This window comes from Emys orbicularis, chromosome 7, assembly GCF_028017835.1.
Source record: "Emys orbicularis isolate rEmyOrb1 chromosome 7, rEmyOrb1.hap1, whole genome shotgun sequence".
In the NCBI taxonomy this organism is placed as follows: domain Eukaryota; kingdom Metazoa; phylum Chordata; order Testudines; family Emydidae; genus Emys; species Emys orbicularis.
Window position 1 is genome coordinate 52,729,315 of NC_088689.1, and position 19,475 is coordinate 52,748,789.

The following is a 19,475-nucleotide window of genomic DNA, read 5'->3' on the forward strand; positions in this document are numbered from 1 at the left end:
CTATACCACCTTCAGCTCTTACAAACTAAGCACGCTTAGCCTAGCTCAGTATCTTGTTGAGACATGTCCAAGAAATAACCAGATGCTGCAGGAAGTGATAATGTTGACAATCTCTCTTCTGCCCCTTTCCCCCCCAATCCATGTAGCGCTTGCTCAGGGGGTTGGGCACTATCACATCCCCATTCCAGATCAGGCATAGGATTCTGTGTGGGTCCATGGTCCAAGCTGGGGTAGGGGATGGAGGCTCAGTGTGCTAGGAACAGGGTTCATGGGAAGGGATCAGATCCACATTGTGTCCCCTCTAACCCACCAGAGCAGCTGGGTCTGTATTTTTACCACGGAATCCCTGCTTGGGGGCAGCTGCAGCCATGGGGAGTCCCTTGTAATGTGGCTCCAATGAAACCATGATGTCATAGAGTCAGAGGATGGGAGATGCAGTAGAGACTGGAACTAATGCAGAGCCACTGCACAGGGAACAGCCCCTGTGATCTTTTCCCCTCCAGGGGACGCTCCACCCCTCTCTATGGGAGGATGTGGGACAATCTCTGTGAGGGAATCCTCCCTAATATTAGCTTCCCCAGAGCCCTAACATACAGGTATTACTGCAGGCGGGGAGGATCTGGGCCAGTGTGTGCATATGATGGAGGGGAGGGGATTCTACTTAGGAAGTAGATTCCAGTTTCTTTCCTTCAATGGGGCTGCTGTAAAGGGGAGTAGAAACTAAAACATTTTTTTAAAAAAAACATGCCAAATTTTCTTGCAATTGTTCCCTTTTCCCCTGCATGTGCGGAAGCAGCTGAATTTAGTAATCCTGATATTCAGGGTGGTGGAATGCCTCTGAAAGAGGCGTCCCACCCTCCCCAGCTTAACAAAGCACTGAAAGGAACTATGACTTAGAGTGTTCTCACATCACTTCAGAGAGCAGGAAGCATCTCTGTTTCAATACCCTGTTTGCCCACAAGAAGAGAGACAGTGGGAAGAGATGCTGTGAGGAGCAGGTGCCAAGTCTGTAATCCTAACAAATGCCGCATCCTGGGCTGGAGGGTTGCTGTGCTACTGAGCTGAGACTGTAACAGGGAGGCAGCCCTTGTTATAGAGAAGCTGATGGTGGGATCAGAAATAAACAAGCCACCAAACCCAATCAGGGGAATATTTTAAAGTGAAATTATTTTGCTGGGGTGTGGGGAGGGAGAGCATAGCTCCTAAGTTCTGTACAGCTCAATGGGAGACATTTCTTGTTTGTGAAAGAGCGTCACTGAGCTCCCAACACGTGCTCTCACCATGGACAACTAGGGTGACCAGACAGCAAGTGTGAAAAATTGTGATGGGGGTGGGGGGTAATAGGAGCCTATATAAGAAAAAGACCCAAAAATCGGGACTGTCCCTATAAAATCGGGACATCTGGTCACCCTATGAATACCTGCTTCTAGTGCTTTGTGGGCAGAGGTGCTGCAGCACCCCCTGGCTTTAAGTGGTTTCCATCATATACAGGGTTTACAGTTTGGTTCAATGGCTCTCAGCATCCCCACTAAACAAATTGTTCCAGCACCACTGGGGGGGAGGGGGGATGTTGGAATGAGGTGTATCTATCAGTGGTGAGAAATATCACACATGGAGCAACACAAAACTTGGTGGCCATACATCAGCTTTGGGCACTGCAGCTGTTATACAACTGAGCATAACATTAAAGGGAAATGTATGCAGGGCAGGTTATAAGAGAGAGGTGACACTGGGCAGATTGGAGAAAGGCATTGCTGCTAGCTTTGTGTCTCTTTTGAATCCAGGCCCCAAAATGAAATTTATAAACATACCAGGTCACTTTTGGCCACATGAAATGTTCAGTATGCCCAGATATCATTAACAAGTTGGTTCTAATTGACAGACAGTGATATTATAGTTAATAAATCTTCCAGCAGAGGAGAGAAGGAATAATGATTGAGCTACATGGAATAAATTAACTGTCACAGGAGCTGCTCTTCTATCAGCAGGTTTCTGTAACATTATCACATCCTTATTATCTAGGTTATGCTTCTCACAGCTGCAAACACTACAGGATAGAATGATAAAGATCCTTCAATTATGTTCCTGGCTTGGAAAGCAGTGGTTCTTTTCCGAAAGGCTTTTGTTTTCCGTGTTTATTGGATAAAATGTATTATATTTCCCATTAATTTTACAGGGCAATGTATATAATTTTTCAAATGGCAGTGAAGTTATCAAAGGGAAATGGAACTGAGTCAGAAGTTTGCATAATGAAACCTGTTTTTTAATGGCATACATATTTGCAAGATGTTCCTTGCTGTTCTGCTGATCTTATTTGAATAACCTTGCAGGATATGTGAGAGGAAAGTTGTTTCCCTACTCTGCCCGCCACCACCTCAGCCCTCCCACACACAAATGAACTGTAATATTCAAACAAGGAACTTTTTAGCCCACGTAGAGGACAAGAGGAGAAGGAAGCTTCCATTTCCTAGTCAAATAGAGGACACATAAAGTACAAATAAAATGCATGTTGCATATCCAAAATTGGCACAGTGTTGTATCTAACTACAGTATCCAGCTAGAATTTGATCATGCAAGCATTCTGCATAGACAAGTCCTACTGGCTTCAATGGGAGTTCTGCATGTGGAGCACTTGCAAGATCAGGCTCCTAATCCATGCTAGTGGGGGTATGAAACTAAATATATCGTAGATTGTTACATCTCTTTGGTTTCATGTGACTTATTACATGATAAGAACTGGTGATTGGGACCCAGACCAAACCCTGGTACTGCACCTCCAAACTTGGGGAAAGTTTGGATCATTTTGGTATTAATGTTTTCCAGCCACTAGGAGCAATCCTCAGAAATAAGGAAAGGTCCAGGGTCACCACATTTGGTCTATATGTTAATCCGTCTCTCATGTTCCATGGTAAACTGTGTTTCTCCACTGATTGCTAGATGATATTAGTTTTGGCAAATACATGCTTGTACAGATAGAACATGCTCTTGGCACAAATGCAGTCCAGTAAAGGCATAGACTGATACAGATAATAACATGGTATGAATACAGGCTAAAACTAACTGTTAGAAGCATAGACTAGCACAAACTGGTATAAACACGGGTTGTTAGAAGCTGATCTACGTACAGGAATGGGCACAAGATAGTATATGCTGACACATGTAGGTAAAGGTTAGTTCTGGGGTGGACTCATACTAGCTATTTTAAGCTGGCTAATAGAAAGCCACAGTACTGCACTTTATCTGTAGATTCTCTAAGTCCTTACTTTAATTAAAAAGACATTAGGACAGCAACTTGTAAATGTAAATCTTCACGGCAGCATAATATATGACTCCTTAAATCAGCAATCTAATTTAGCGTTAATATGAGAGTAGTTATAAGTTAAATAACATAGCAACGAAGTCATCAGACCATTTTTGGAGGATTAACTGCTACATAGTAGCTATGCATCTACTATGCAGTGCCAAATTTTCAAAGGACCCTTAACCTGGTCAAGAGTTGCACATGCTCTTTGTATGTGCTATGTACAGATCCTAGTATTAACAAGTGTGGGTGAAATCTGTCGCATAGAAGTTGGTGGGAGTTTTGTCATTGACTTCAGTGGTGCAAGGATTTCACTGTATGTGTGCAAATGCTTCTGTCCAAAAGGTTGAATGTGAAAAATGGAGACTAGGTTCAGGAACCTTTGAAAATTTGGCCCATAATAGTTTATCCTCAATAAAAAATTTTTTGTAAATCAGTTGGTATTATTTACCATTCAGCAGTTATAATATACCCTTAACATGTGAAGACCTAAAACTTTCTTATACTACTGCTCATAGTCTTGTCACAGCATGTCCATGCCTTATAGTGCCCCCTCCTGACTTAGTGTGGCACTGCAGATGTTCCATGCCTCAGTTTCCATTCTTTCAAGACCTCTTAAGAACTCCCCACAGTCCAAAAAGGCATAAGACAAAATTCCCCTGCTGGGTTTTTATATTAATAAACACAAATAAATGTGAAATAAACTTTCTCCTTTGGGCTCAGGTTGCACAGCCCAACTCATTGGGGCTTGGAGTTTCTGGGAGCACCACTCTCTTAGGAGAGCTTCTTTCTCTGTAAGCACCTCCCAACAGCTGAATCCTGATGGATTTTTATCAGACCCAAGTACTCGTTATTCAATTAACTGTCTTGATGGGCTCATTGTCCTTAAATTAGCTTATCATGGGTTGCCTTGGCCTAGACTCACCTTATGGGGGCTCCTGTGACAGCTCCATATATTAATTCTGACCAGAGCAAGGAGAAAAATGCCTCTAGTTCAAGGTGATATATATATATATATATATATATATAAGAATCAAAGATTCCTTCATTTTTATCAGAATGGAAGACTCCATTTACACCCAACTCAGCCATTTCCAGTTTTCTGGAGAGTCTGCCTGATTCTTCACAGTCTTGAACCTTGTGTAGTCATTTATAAACGGCAGTTTCTGTCTTAGGAAAAATACACTGACAAATTAATCAGCCATGATTGACTGATGTGTGCAAAGTACTACTAGTGTCTGTCATACACCCTGTGTGACTCAGTCATTTGGTCAGCACACTTGTAACTAAATTAAAAGTAAAAAAGTCTATTTTCTCCTTTCTGTTTGCTCTATGATGCTGCCACTGCCCCCATCTCTCACCCACCTTCACTCTTATTTTAGCCCAACTAAATCCATTATTAAATCCAAATATTTCTGAAGACCATTTGATCTGGTATCATCTGAATATCCTCCAAGTCCAAAATATTGAGGGTGTTTTGCCCCACAGTGACCTGTCCTTCTTAACTTCTTTCATTTCTCAATCATTGATCTCTGCAAGCATGTAATTCTGTGAAATATTTTGCTATACAGCGTGTTTGAAAGAGACTATACAAAATATGGCTACAGACTTGCAATCTGTGGCTTTGTATCCATTTAAAGCCCCATTGGTTTAAATGGGACTTGGCATCAGCATAAGGGTCCACTCACATGGATCAAATTGCAGCATCAGGGCCTGAAATTGTAGTTGGCTGGATTCTTCATGAAATGCTTCAAAACAAAATTATGAACAAGAAGTTGAGAAAATTCTGGTTGTTGCTGGGGGAAACATGAAATCACAGTTGCCATAATTGGGAACCCCAAGCCTAGTTAAGACTGTCAAACACAAGTAAAGGAGATTCGTCCTTTGTTTTCTGCTGCTGGTTGTTTTTCTGGTGAAAACTTTTGTTTTTTGCTGCAGGAAGAAAATTGAAATAGAGAATTGCTTTGTTATTGGAACACTGGGATACTTGCTGCCTGGCCTTTGTTTCTCTGGAGACACAGCAAGGGGCTTGTCCAGGCAGTACTACAGATTGATTCACCATCCACTGAAAGGACAACTTGCCTGACTGAAGCTTAAGTAAAAGAAAAAGGAAAAAGTTCAAGAGAGGAGTAAAACAATGAAAATGATCAGAAAAACATGTGAAAGAATTCTCTCCTTCCTAGCCTCCCCATTGCTCTGGTAATTAGGAGAAGACAGTTCTTTGTCATGTCTTTTATTCTCACCACCGAGAATCCTCCCTCCCCACAACTGATCTCCCCCGCCGCAAAAAAAAAAAAAAAAAAAGTATTGATCACTGCAGAATTACAAAAAGTTACTATAAATCTCATAACTGCCATTCATCTGGGCTCTGCCGATCTCTCAAATTGCTGTGATTCAGATGTTCTAGCAAAAGGTGACCTGAGTGGCTTGAATGATGTTCTGACAGGCTGTGCTCCATTTCCCCTGCAGAGCTCTATAATTTACATACTGTGCTTGGACAGTGCTCAGCGGCACTTCTCAGAGGAGACAGGTTCACAAGGGAAGACTTTATCTACAGCAGAGAAATTAAACGTGGCCCATGGCATGCTGTCTGTCCGTAAATATCACATTGCCTGGCTGCATCTTGCATGCTTGATAATCACCTCATGGAGTCCGTGTCTGATGGAGCTCTATATTTCCAACTGGGGAAGGGCAAAGGTCTTGCCGTGCTTCAAGTACTATGGTTATGGATATGTATCATTAAATAAAATAAGCTCTTTGTGGAAAAAAGCTGTGCCTTTCCCAGTATATAGCTATATGCTGTATGGTCTTGTGCTTTGGAAAATAGTGATTTAGAAACACAGATGCTCACCTCTCCCTCAGGAACAAGGGTCTAGTAATGCTAAGGATATTGGGCCAGATCCTTGGCTGGTGTAAATCAGCATGCAATATTCAGAGTCCTGCTTGCATGAATAAGAAGGGAGGGTGGATATGTCTTTGAAACTAGCCGTGCAGATCAAAGAGCTGAAACAATTCTATTTGGCATATGAAGTCTTAGTCCACTGAAAGGCAGCACCTAAGCAATTAACCCCCACTATATAAAGTTGCTTCCACTGCAATTACACACAAGTGTACTGATCCCTGGAAGAAGCACAATCTTATTTTGACTTGTGGATGATGCTGAGAAAGGGGTGAGCTGGGAGGAAATGCAGATATCCAACAGGAACAGCACAATCTTTTCTCAAGCATACTGGAGAACAGGTCATCCAAATATACAAAATTGATAAGCAGACCATTTTTATCTCTGCCAGAAATTACAAAGGGAATTAAATTGCCTGAGGATTTTCTTCTGAAACCCAGAAAATGCCACTAATTCTGTAATAACTCACAGAAAGAAAACATGGAATGAAGTCTACTGAAAAACAAAGGTAAACTCAAAGCAGCATGCAAGAGTGTACATTTGGCATAATTTAGCAAGGCAGATTAAAGGTCAAACTCTCTACTGGGAAAATTGGATCCAAAATGGAATATTAAGTCTTGCAGATTTATCTAATAAATGTGAATTCATTAAGCTTTTCAGAACTGGGAGGGAGGGAGTGTGGGTAGGGGTGGGGGCGATGGATGACATTCAAAGGATTAACACCCTCATTATAGATATATGAAACACAATGTATACAAAGTTTCTTGAGTAATGATTTATCAAATATAAAATAAGCTCCCCTGCTACAATTATTAAATTTCACATAAAGGAAAGACACTTCAGGACACATCTATGTACAAGTTCCTTTTAAAATAATGTTACTAAATAATTCACAATGCTCAAACAGACATGGGAAGATTATTTAGAATCCTTGTCTTCTGATGGTCCAAGCAGACATTTGACATGAGATACCAAAACAAAGGAAGTGCAATTTGCGTACTTGTCACAGTCTTTTTATAGACCATCTCATAGACTGGGAATGTGAAATAGTAGTAACTTGTATTGGAGGTGTTATCTTGGTAGTTTTATAAACAAATGCTTTGAGATTGTCCACCCCTCAAAAGGTTCAAACAGGACATTAGTCAATATCATTGCTAGTACATAGCATGTCTCATTCTGTTCTAATTCTCCCTTCCTTATCTGTGTCATTAGCATAAGTAGTAGTTGTTTTTGTTTCTTTTGTTCTCCCTAATAGTTAGTTTCCTTTTTTTTCCTGAACTGATATGAATTGGGAGGCAATTGCAAGCAGAAGGAGGAGCAGCATGAAATAAGGTGTAAAGTCTAGAGCAGGAATCAGCAACCTTTGGCACGCAGCCCATCAGGGAAATCACGCTGGCAGGCCAGGATGGGTTGTTTACCTGCAGCATCCGCAGGTTTGGCCGATTGCGGCTCCCACTGGCCGTGGTTCACCGTTCCAGGCCACTGGGGGCTGTGGGAAGCAGTGGCCAGCACATCCCTTGGCCCACGCCACGTGCCAAAGGTTGCCGATCCCTGGACTAGAGTGTGAGAAAAACAGACCTTATGCCATTGGCAGAAGTTAGAATATGTCCTTTGCTGCTCTGATGCCTACTGGTGAACCTAGAGAACTGTTGCCAAGAAGTTCAGATTTTACTTTGTTGCCTTTCAGTTGACAGGAGGATCTATGTGATGTTTAGTCAGGTCAGGCATGTATGGTTTGCTGCTGAGACCACGTAACACTGTACAAGCTGCCCTGGGTCAGGGGCTCAGAGACTAAGCCGAGAATCCTGTCACTGAGTAGTGGAGGGTATACCATATACCCATTGGAATGAAAACCAATTTACACATAAGAACATAAGAAAGGCCGTACCGGGTCAGACCAAAGGTCCATCTAGCCCAGTATCCTGTCTACCGACAGTGGCCAATGCCAGGTGCCCCAGAGGGAGTGAACCTAACAGGCAATGATCAAGTGATCTCTCTCCTGCCATCCATCTCCACCCTCTGACAGACAGGGGCTAGGGACACCATTCCTTACCCGTCCTGGCTAATAGCCATTAATGGACTTAACCACCATGAATTTATCCAGTTCTCTTTTAAACTCTGTTATAGTCCTAGCCTTCACAACCTCCTCAGGTAAGGAGTTCCACAAGTTGACTGCGCTGCGTGAAGAAGAACTTCCTTTTATTTGTTTTAAACCTGCTGCCTATTAATTTCATTTGATGACCCCTAGTTCTTGTATTATGGGAATAAGTAAATAACTTTTCCTTATCCACTTTCTCCACATCACTCATGATTTTATATACCTCTATCATATCCCCCCTTAGTCTCCTCTTTTCCAAGCTGAAGAGTCCTAGCCTCTTTAATCTCTCCTCATATGGGACCCGTTCCAAACCCTTAATCATTTTAGTTGCCCTTTTCTGAACCTTTTCTAGTGCCAGTATATCTTTTTTGAGATGAGGAGACCACATCTGTACGCAGTATTCGAGATGAGGGCGTACCATCGATTTATAAGAGCAATAATATATTCTCAGTCTTATTCTCTATCCCCTTTTTAATGATTCCTAACATCCTGTTTGCTTTTTTGACCGCCTCTGCACACTACGTGGACATTTTCAGAGAACTATCCACGATGACTCCAAGATCTTTTTCCTGACTTGTTGTAGCTAAATTAGCCCCCATCATATTGTATGTATAGTTGGGGTTATTTTTTCCAATGTGCATTACTTTACATTTATCCACATTAAATTTCATTTGCCATTTTGTTGCCCAATCACTTAGTTTTGTGAGATCTTTTTGAAGTTCTTCACAGTCTGCTTTGATCTTAACTATCTTGAGCAGTTTAGTATCATCTGGAAACTTTGCCTCCTCACTTTTTACTCCTTTCTCCAGATCATTTATGAATAAGTTGAATAGGATTGGTCCAAGGACTGACCCTTGGGGAACACCACTAGTTACCCCTCTCCATTCTGAGAATTTACCATTTATTCCTACCCTTTGTTCCCTGTCTTTTAACCAGTTCTCAATCCATGAAAGGACCTTCCCTTTTATCCCATGGCAGCTTAATTTACATAAGATCCTTTGGTGAGGGACCTTGTCAAAGGCTTTCTGGAAATCTAAGTACACTTATGTCCACTGGATCCCCCTTGTCCACATGTTTGTTGACCCCTTCAAAGAATTCTAATAGATTAGTAAGACATGATTTCCCTTTACAGAAACCATGTTGACTATTGCTCAACAGTTTATGTTTTTCTATGTGTCGGACAATTTTATTCTTAACTATTGTTTCGACTAATTTGCCCGGTACAGACGTTAGACTTACCGGTCTGTAATTGCCGGGATCACCTCTAGAGCCCTTTTTAAATATTGGCGTTACATTAGCTAACTTCCAGTCATTGGGTACAGAAGCTGATTTAAAGGACAGGTTACAAACCTTAGTTAACAGTTCCGCAACTTCACATTTGAGTTCTTTCAGAACTCTTGGGTGAATGCCATCTGGTAATTCCATTTGGCAGTTCTGCCTTGCAGCTAATTCTTGGTTGAGTAAAGGCTAGGGGAGAAAACCCTGAACTAAATCCACTGCAGAGAAAGTGTCAGGCAGTCACACTGCAATTCAGCTCTTCAAGCATCTTCTGCAGCTTTGCTGGCTTCCAAATGTCTTGACCTTCCAAGCCTTTTCACCCAGTCAATACTTCTGGGGAGGGGGAGAAGGGGCTTTGATTCTTCTTTGTTTTCTGCCTAGGCATATGTGATGAAGGTTTGGGTACAATGGTCCTCCGTCTTCAAACTTGTTTGTTAGAATGTGAGGACAAATGTATGCTGCTCTGTCAAATGATCTACAGGACATCAATGACTCTAAGAAGGTGCCATCACTAACTGAGAGCTGGAAAAGCTTGATATTAACATAGCTGCTCTCTCTGGAACCAGACTAGCTGACACAGCTTTCTCCATGTGAGATCTATTATACCTTCTTCTAGCACTGGAAAAGCAAACAAGACTGTTGTAAACATGGGATGGGTTTTGCAGTCAAAATATCAGTAGAATCCATGGTCAAATGTCCCATTGCAATATCAGAATGTATCATATCATATATAAGAATATCCATCACAGGTTGCTTTGGCAGCATCATTAGTACATACGCTCCAATGCTTTCCTCCACTTTTTAAGAGAAGGATTGTTTTATCAGCAACTTGACAGTGTCGTTAGCAAGCTACTACCTGGTGTGTGGCTATATCTACTGAGAGACTTCAATTCCATCTGTGTGAGAAGTTACAAACCTCTTTGAGAATGGAGATCTAAGAGATATATATGACAAATTCAAGAAAGCAATGGTCAATCAATGGAAATCTCTTAATGGAGATGACATCACTGATGAGCAAACAGATGCAATGCTGGGTGCAACACTATCACAAAACCTATGAATGTGTAAACACTGTTGCTGAAGCAGCACTAAATGTGATTTTTTTCGCCACTTGGTTCCAGACCACCAAAGAGCTTGGTATAGAAACATCTATAAATAAGTATGAAAAGGCAATCACCTTCCTAGGATCAGTAAAGACTTCTGGAAGTGTATGTCTAGCTGAAGTACAGAAACAAGGAGGACAGATTGTGCTTAAACCTCTGCACAATGTTTTGCTTGCCTGCTGGAGAGAAAGAGGGGTACAGACATGAAAGATGCCAACATCATAATGCTGTATAAAAACAAAGGAGATCAGAGTGACTACAACAGCTTCAGGGGAATTTCTCTCCTTAGTATTGCTTGCAAGGCAGGAGTCATTCTCGAAAGACTGCATGTTCTTGCTGAACATGTATATCTAGGGAGTCTGTGCTGGTAGATCTACTATCGATATTATCTTGGCACTAAGGCAACTGCAAGAAAAAATTCAAGAACAAGGAAGACCTTTCTGTGTGGCCTTCATAGATCTTACAGAGGCTTTCGACTTGCCCACAGAAAGGGCTTTTTCAATTGCTAGAGAGATTTGGTTGCCCCCCTACCCCAATAGTATTCAGTCTGATTCTATCCTTCCATGATGGCATGATGGTGGCTACAGTCCAGTATGATGGGGACCAATCTGACAGCTTTGAACCCGCAGTGCTGCCACAGGGATGTGTTTTGGCCACAACACTCTTCAGTGCATTCTTTTCTCTGGTTCTTCATCTTACTTTCTCATCTAGCACCAGGGGTGTACATCTCCATATAAGATCAGGTGAAAAACCCTTCAACATTGCATGCCTAAGAGCAAGAAGAAAAGTAAAACTAAGCTAATAAGAGAACTTCTTTTCACTGATGACACAGTGCTTGTTGCACACAGTGAAGAGGAGCTTCAGAAGCTTTGCACTAGCTTGGGCTGATAATTAGTCCAAATTCAGCCCAAAGAAGGCAATAATTATGGGACAAGCTGGGTTGACTGCACCAGTGGTTTCACTAGCTAAGGCTATGCTGAAAGTTATTCACAAGTTCTGCTATCTAGGATCAACTGTATGGGATAATTTATCTCTAGACAACAAGCTTAATTCTCACATTGGAAAGGCAGCTACCACATTTGGCCAACTGACCAAGTATGTGTGGGATAACAGGAAACTGACATTGAATACCAAAATATGGCTCTACCAGAGAAGCATTTTGAGCATGGTGCTGTAGGGTGGTGAGACTTGCACTTGGACTACTTACAGCAGATGTGAGTGAATGCTAAACATGTTTCACACCCTCTGTCTTCACCATATTCTAAATAGAAGGTGAGAAACTAAAGTTTCTGATACCAAAATACTTGAGAGAACAAAATTGCCAAGTCTAATCACTATTCTCAAACATGTCTACATTGGCTTGGTCATCTGTTTTGGATGGATGATGGACACATTCCAAAGGATCTCCCATATGGAGAACTTGCAGAAGCTTCAAGGTCACTGGACTGAAGATTCAAGGACATTTGCAAGAGAGATTTTAAAATTTTCAGCATTGACACTGCAAGCTGGGAAGATGGAGCCAGCAACAGGTGACACTGAAGAGCAGCGTCTGAGAGACAAGAAAGCATAGAGTGAAGAGGAAAGTGCACCAGTCCTCGAGTGCTAATAGTGTGCTGGCATAATCCTTTGACCCTGCATCTTATGTCTGCATTATCTGTGGCAAGAACAGTCACTGGAATTGGACATTTTAGCCACTCATGATGCTGCAGCATGCCATACAGTAGCTGAACTGTTCTGGTGCTTACACCATCATCGTTTGAGATGGATGGCTGCCACCACAATGTCAGAAGGCGACACTGATCCTTTCCATTTCATTCTCTCTCCTGTCGTGGTCCACCCCTCTCCCATTCTGTCCCTTTTTCTTTCCGTGGTTTCAGACTGTAGAAATTTTGGATGCGTGACTCACCAAAGTGGCGCCTCCTGTTGGTCGTCCTGGGAATTAGCTCTTGTCCAGCCCAGAGCACCCTTTGCAGGCCGGTGTCTCACCCCGGTGCCCCTTACCCTAGGGTTCTGCCCCAGCAGTACCCCCACTCACTGCGTCTCCCCTCTCCAACCCTCTAAGCCCACCTTGCCTCAGTGGAAAAAGAAAAAGGAAAAGAAGAGGAGGAAAAAAGAGAAGAAGAGGAGTAAAGAAGATGTTTTCTCTGCATTCCTCACTGCTAGAGGATGATAGCCCTCCCCCCCCCCCCCCCCGCCCAGTGGCGTGGCTGGCTCTCCCTGCTCCAAGAGGTGCCTCTCTTGCAAGGAGTCAATTCCTGTAATGGCCAGACACTCTCACTGTGCCTGGAAGAGCCTCACAGAAATGCTTCACCTGCCACAGCTAAAACAGCAGCAGTCTCGTAGGAACTGAGAGCTGAAGTTAAAACTCCTCCTTATGGAGAAGGCACTTCAGTCTCCAGGGGACTCCGGTGCTGAGCCCGGATCATCCCCAGAGCCTTTAACTTCAAAGGTAGTAGAGCAGGGGTGGGCAAACTATGGCCCACATTTGGTCACATTTCTTAAAGATAGCCCTATCTCAGTAATCTGTAGAGCAATGACTTGGGCCTCCACCCACACTTTCGCAGAACATTATGCAATCACTGAAGATTGGCCCCCGACACCATTTTCAACTCCATAGTACTCTCTGTAGTAACAGACTCTACTCCAAAGTCCCAGCCTCCAGTGGTGGGTACTGCTCGGGAGTCAGCTACAGTGGAGCACCCATAGGGACACTACTCAAAGAAGAAGAGGAAGTTACTCACCTTGTGCAGTAACAATGGTTCTTCGAGATGTGTGTCCCTATGGGTGCTCCACTACCCTCCCTCCTCCCCTCTACTTTGGCGTTCTCTATAGGGCTCTGCGGTGGAGAAGGAAGTGAGTGGGGTTCGCCCGCATAGTGCTAGTTAGCCACGAGGGAGGGAGAGCACATGCGCAGGCTCAATGGACACGGCTACCAAAAATCTCTGATTAGAGGCGCAGGGGCGCACATATACCTACAGTGGAGCACCCATAGGGACACAGATCTCGGAAAACCGTTACTGCACAAGGTAAGTAACTTCCTCATTTGCTCCAGTATTTATTTGATAAAAGAGCACAGGTTGAAATATCCCAAATTTAGGTGATAAACTTACATATTTCCTATTAGAAAAATAAAACAAAATCTAGCAAATGAAAGCAAAATCTAGAAGTCTTCATTGAAGTCAATGGACCTATCCTGATTTACACCAACTGAGGATCTGGTCAGTTGTTTTTTTTTCTGCACTTTTGTTCTATACAGTTTATTTCTCCCCTTGTACAATGCAGAAATTCAAGGGTAACTGTCAGACTTACAGACGTGCACACTTATATTGAATATGATATAAACATTCAAAGGCAAATTTACAAGTCAGGTTATGAGGACATAAGGGCAGGACTTTTGGCAACATCATTTTAAAGATGTGACCAGATGAACAGGAGAAACTACACAAGCCTGGGAATGAGGACAGACATGAGGAGCATCTGTCTGGCTGACTATGGGCACGTCTTCACTACCCGCCGGATCGGTGGGTAGCAATCGGTCTATCGGGGATCGACTTACCGCGTCTAGTGAAGACGCGATAAAATCGATCCCTGATGGCTCTACCGTCGACTCCGGAAATCCACCGCGGCAAGAGGCGGTAGCGGAGTCGACGGCGGCGCGGCAGCGGTCGACTTGCCGCCGTCCTCACAGCCAGGTAAGTCGACCTAAAATACGCCACTTCAGCTATGCTATTCACGTAGCTGAAGTTGCGTATCTTAGGTCGACCCCCCGCTGTAGTGTAGACCTAGCCTAAGTTAAGTAGTTCAGCTGCCTATCTGGCCTATGGGAGGTTGCTGTAGCTGGGTGCTCCCCATGCACAGTGGTGGAACAGCATGCCACTTGGCAGAAACAACAGAGATGCAAAGCACGGCTGTGGTGGTGGAAGCACTCAACTCTTAGAGCTCTGAACTTGTTCCCAACATGCCACTAAAGGGATGCATAGTGACTAGAGTTTTATGTACAAAATATTTAGGATCTGTGGGAGTGGAATTAATTGAAGAATCATGTAAACATCCCCACATACATCGCCATATTACACATTCTTACATCCTTTTGCACATATGCAATCACAAACTTTACCCATATACAGGCATCTAAACTCATAAATTCACAGCCCCATGGATACATTTATGTATATACATACACATGGAAATCCACACTCAAATTCAGCCACATGCAGGCATACATGGAGGCATATGATAAGAAATAAGCATACTGCACAGTAACTCTGTATGCTTGCTGTCTTGAATAAAATGAATTGTACAAACGCAGTCCTTTTGTAGAAGTCAAATGTGAGAATCCACTTACACTTTAAAATTAAATTTCAAGGATGCTTCCATATGTACACATGCAACTTGGCATGTGCAATTTTTGAGCATTTAACCTGTGTGTAAATGACAGAATTTGGAGAAGCAAATTATAGTTGTACTTGATTTGTGCACGTGCTAATTAAGTTTTGGGAATATCAATTATTTGTATAGGGCTCAAAAATGTACACTTATACAATTGGTAGGCAAGGCTGCATCTCCACAAACAGAGGCAATGTTGCAAAAGTTTGATCCTTCAGTTCAATCACTTTACTTGCCAATTATTCTGGTTCAAACAATTTTAGTTCTCTCTCAGGATTCCACAATGGAGAGAAAAACTATTTGAAGGAAAGAGTAGGTGAAGAGGGCAGAGAAGAGAGAAACAGAGACAGAGAGAAAAGAAAATACACTGAGCTGCACTGCAGCTCAGCATTGTTGTTGAGAAATTAAAGAAAGCAAAGGAGAAACAGACAGATAATAACCTCTCTCCAAGGGCGTGATCCTTTTCTGTCATACATGCTTCATCATATTGGTTAGCTTCATCAGTCATGCTGAGGAAGAAATGGAGTAGAATGACCGGGACAAATGGGATATAGACTCCAAATACCCATTGGGCATGATGGATGAGCAAAGTATTCAGCACTTGTGTTGTGATAAGGCCATCGTAAACTTATGGGATCTTAATAGGGAGCTAAGAATAGTTCCAGATGCTATCAAAATATTCTTAATATTTTTTCCTGTTATTTGAAAGCTTTGTAGACAGTTACTCCTTGAAACTCAGTATTACATACACAACACAGGTGCTGATAGTCAGTCACCGTTTGGCCTACACAGTTCTCTAATGCACATAATTCCTGATGTGCAGCAGCCTCTGCTTTTCTATTGATTCTCCCCCCCCCCCCCCACACACACCTTTGCCAATACATCTCAAGCTCCCGATACATCTTGCTGTTCAAATCTTGAGCCTCCACACAGCTTTCCAAATACATCTCTGTCTCATTCTGGCAATGGATCATTTTTGTATGTATTAGACTGGCCATCATGCCAAGTCGTGTACAGATTGTATGATGTAGATAAATGTTACTTTAGGATTTGAATCCAAGTCACCAGAGATGCAAGAACAATTCACTTTCTTAGACCACCTAAACTCCATTTGGGAATTCAATTTCTTAAGAACATATCTATGTAATCTTTACTGTCCACTGGATTGCTTTAGAAAATGCAGGTGATGGTAACAGAGTCAATTAAATTTTTTCTAAAGACATTTGACCTAGAAGCCGTGAAGATAACATAGCAATATGTTTTCAAGGCAATAACAGGCCTTGATATATACCATCTGCAATCCCACTTCCATAACGAAGAAAAGTCTTAAAGGGCAGGAATAAACATTACAGCATGTACCCAGAAGCCTCCTGCTACAAGACAGGCCCAAAAAAGAAACCAACAGAACTCCACTGGCCATCACCTACAGCCCTCAGCTTAAACCTCTCCAACGCATCATCAGTGATCTACAACCCATCCTGGACAATGACCCCTCACTTTCACAGACCTTGGGAGGCAGGCCTGTCCTCGCCCACAGACAACCTGCCAACCTTAAGCATATTCTCACCAGCAACCACGCACCGCACCATAACAACTCTAACTCAGGAACCAACCCATGCAACAAACCTCGATGCCAACTCTGCCCACATATCTACACCAGCAGCACTATCACAGGACCTAACCAGATCAGCTACAACATCACCGGCTCATTCACCTGCACGTCCACCAATGTTATATATGCCATCATGTGCCAGCAATGCCCCTCTGCTATGTACATTGGCCAAACTGGACAGTCACTACGCAAGAGGATAAATGGACACAAGTCAGATATCAGGAATGGCAATATACAAAAACCTGTAGGAGAACACTTTAACCTCCCTGGCCACACAATAGCAGATGTTAAGGTAGCCATCTTACAGCAAAAAAACTTCAGGACCAGACTCCAAAGAGAAACTGCTGAGCTCCAGTTCATTTGCAAATTTGACACCATCAGATCAGGATTAAACAAAGACTGTGAATGGCTATCCAACTACAGAAGCAGTTTCTCCTCCCTTGGTGTTCACACCTCTACTGCTAGCAGAGCACCTCACCCTCCCTGATTGAACTAACCTCGTTATCTCCACACTGATTTATACCTGCCTCTGGAGATTTCCATTACTTGCATCTGAAGAAGTGAGGTTCTTACCCACGAAAGCTTATGCTCCCAATACTTCTGTTAGTCTTAAAGGTGCCACAGGACCCTCTGTTGCTTTTTACAGATTCAGACTAACACGGCTACCCCTCTGATACATTACAGCATGAAAATATCATCTGTGATGCCTACAGCATCCTGCAGCCAAGTCTTCAGCAGCCACCCATGAATCATGCATTCATTGTCCACATGTTCTTGCTCAGCCAGCTGCTGGGGACATTGCCTCTGGGCTGTTTGGTGAATTAAGGTTTAAAGTATTCCCACGAGCTTACTTACTATCCTGCAGGATATTTGTACAGTGTTCCGGTGCATAAATAACTCCATCTTCTTTATTTATAGCTTCTTTCTTTTTATCTGAAAGTGGTTATTCTTGGTGTCTTTCTTCTTCTTTTTGCAAGGCCAGCATAATGAAATCCACCTCATCCTGCATGAGGTTTGAATGAGAGATGTGACATCTAGGGGAGGGGAGATTTTTTGACTTGACTAGACAAAATAAATAGATTATGTTGCTTTTTTGGCCTACCTTCAGCAGCCCAATCCTTGGGTACATCCCTTTAGCAGTCCTCTGTGTGAATTATTCACAATAATCAGCACACTATGGCACAGGCATTCCCTTGAGCTGAACTAAGCATGACCGTTCTTCTGTTTGTCACAATATTTTCAGACCCAAGATAGCATCTATTATACATTTGCACTTTTTATGATTTTTGGCTACATTCTAGCACCCATCCTTATGCTGACAGCAATAGCAGCCTCCACTGAATTCAATGAGAATTACTTGTGTAGTAATATATACTATTCGGCATAAGTAAGGAGTGAAAGAACTGAGCTGATACCATTTTGACAGAGTATTATCCCTATATTATTTTCTATATTCTCTCGCATCAATGTTCTCATATTGTACTCTTTCTACAAGCTAAAGTCACTATTTTCTTTACTCCATAAAGCTTTGCTTCATCAAGGTGTTTAACCACGTGTTTGAATTTAAGCATGTGCTTAGTCCCACTAGATCAATGAGACTACTCACATGCTTCTATATAGGCACTTGCTTAAGTATAGAGTTGATTAGGAATTTTTCAATCAAAGCATTTTTGACAGAAAATGATGATTCAGCAAACCCTAAATTTCTCATGGGGAAAGAGCCAGTTTCAATGTATTTTCCATTTCAAAAACAAAAATAACCTTTTGAAATCGTTGAAACATCCCATTTCGACATTTTCCAAATGAATTTTTAAATCAACTTTTTGTTTTGAAATTTAAGATAATTCATAGTAAAAAAAAAAGTTAACGTTGAAATGTTTTGAAATGATCATTTTGAAATGATGTAAAAACATTTTGGTTGACCCATAATGATTTTTTTTTTAACTCTTGGTTGGCAATTTTTTTTTTTTATTTTTTTTTTTTTTTTTGAGATTTCCACTTTTCATCCTGATTTGGGATGGGAAAAAAAATCTCAGAAATATTTTGTATGATGAGAAAAACATTTTCCCCAAAGTTCTGATTAAGTATCTTGCTGAATTTGCAAACTTTATGCCATTTCCCCCCCTCATAAACAGCATAAGAATCCCACTTATTCAGTGACTGTTTTTGCCATCTCAAGGTTGCTTTATTTTCAAGGTCTTTTAAGAACGTCTTCATTTGTCTTCATTGTGTATTCTTTAGAACATAAATAACTTGAAAAAGGTGAGGATAGGCCAGACCTTTTACTAGTATAACCAAGCAATGTCTCAAAATATAGGGGAAATGTCAAAAATGGGAAACACCACTTTTTCAATGATGCAGATAGCTGCTTCCTTTTGTGAATTATATTAACCATATTTTGACATAATCATGTTCAATAAAATGAAAATGCAGTTAACACAATCCCTTTCATTTCCTCTATAGACTGTAAGTTGTCAATATTTTCTTTTCCATTTTCCCCCTATTTTTTGGTATCATTGTCTGTTTTCCCTCTCTGCATTGTCTTCCCTTCCTCTTGCTTTTTTGCCTGTCCTTTCATTCTCCCTTCCCTTATGAAATAACTTGTCAATTGTACTTTGATCACAGAATGCTTCCATGGTCTTCCAGAAACCATTACTGAAACAGGCTTGTCCTTGTGAATCTGGGGGTACCCTTCAGAGGTGTAGAGAATTCTACAGATGTCATTTGGTTAACCCAGAAGGTCTTTATTTTGGATCTTTGGGATATTTGTTCTTAGATTTTATATGCATGGTATTCAG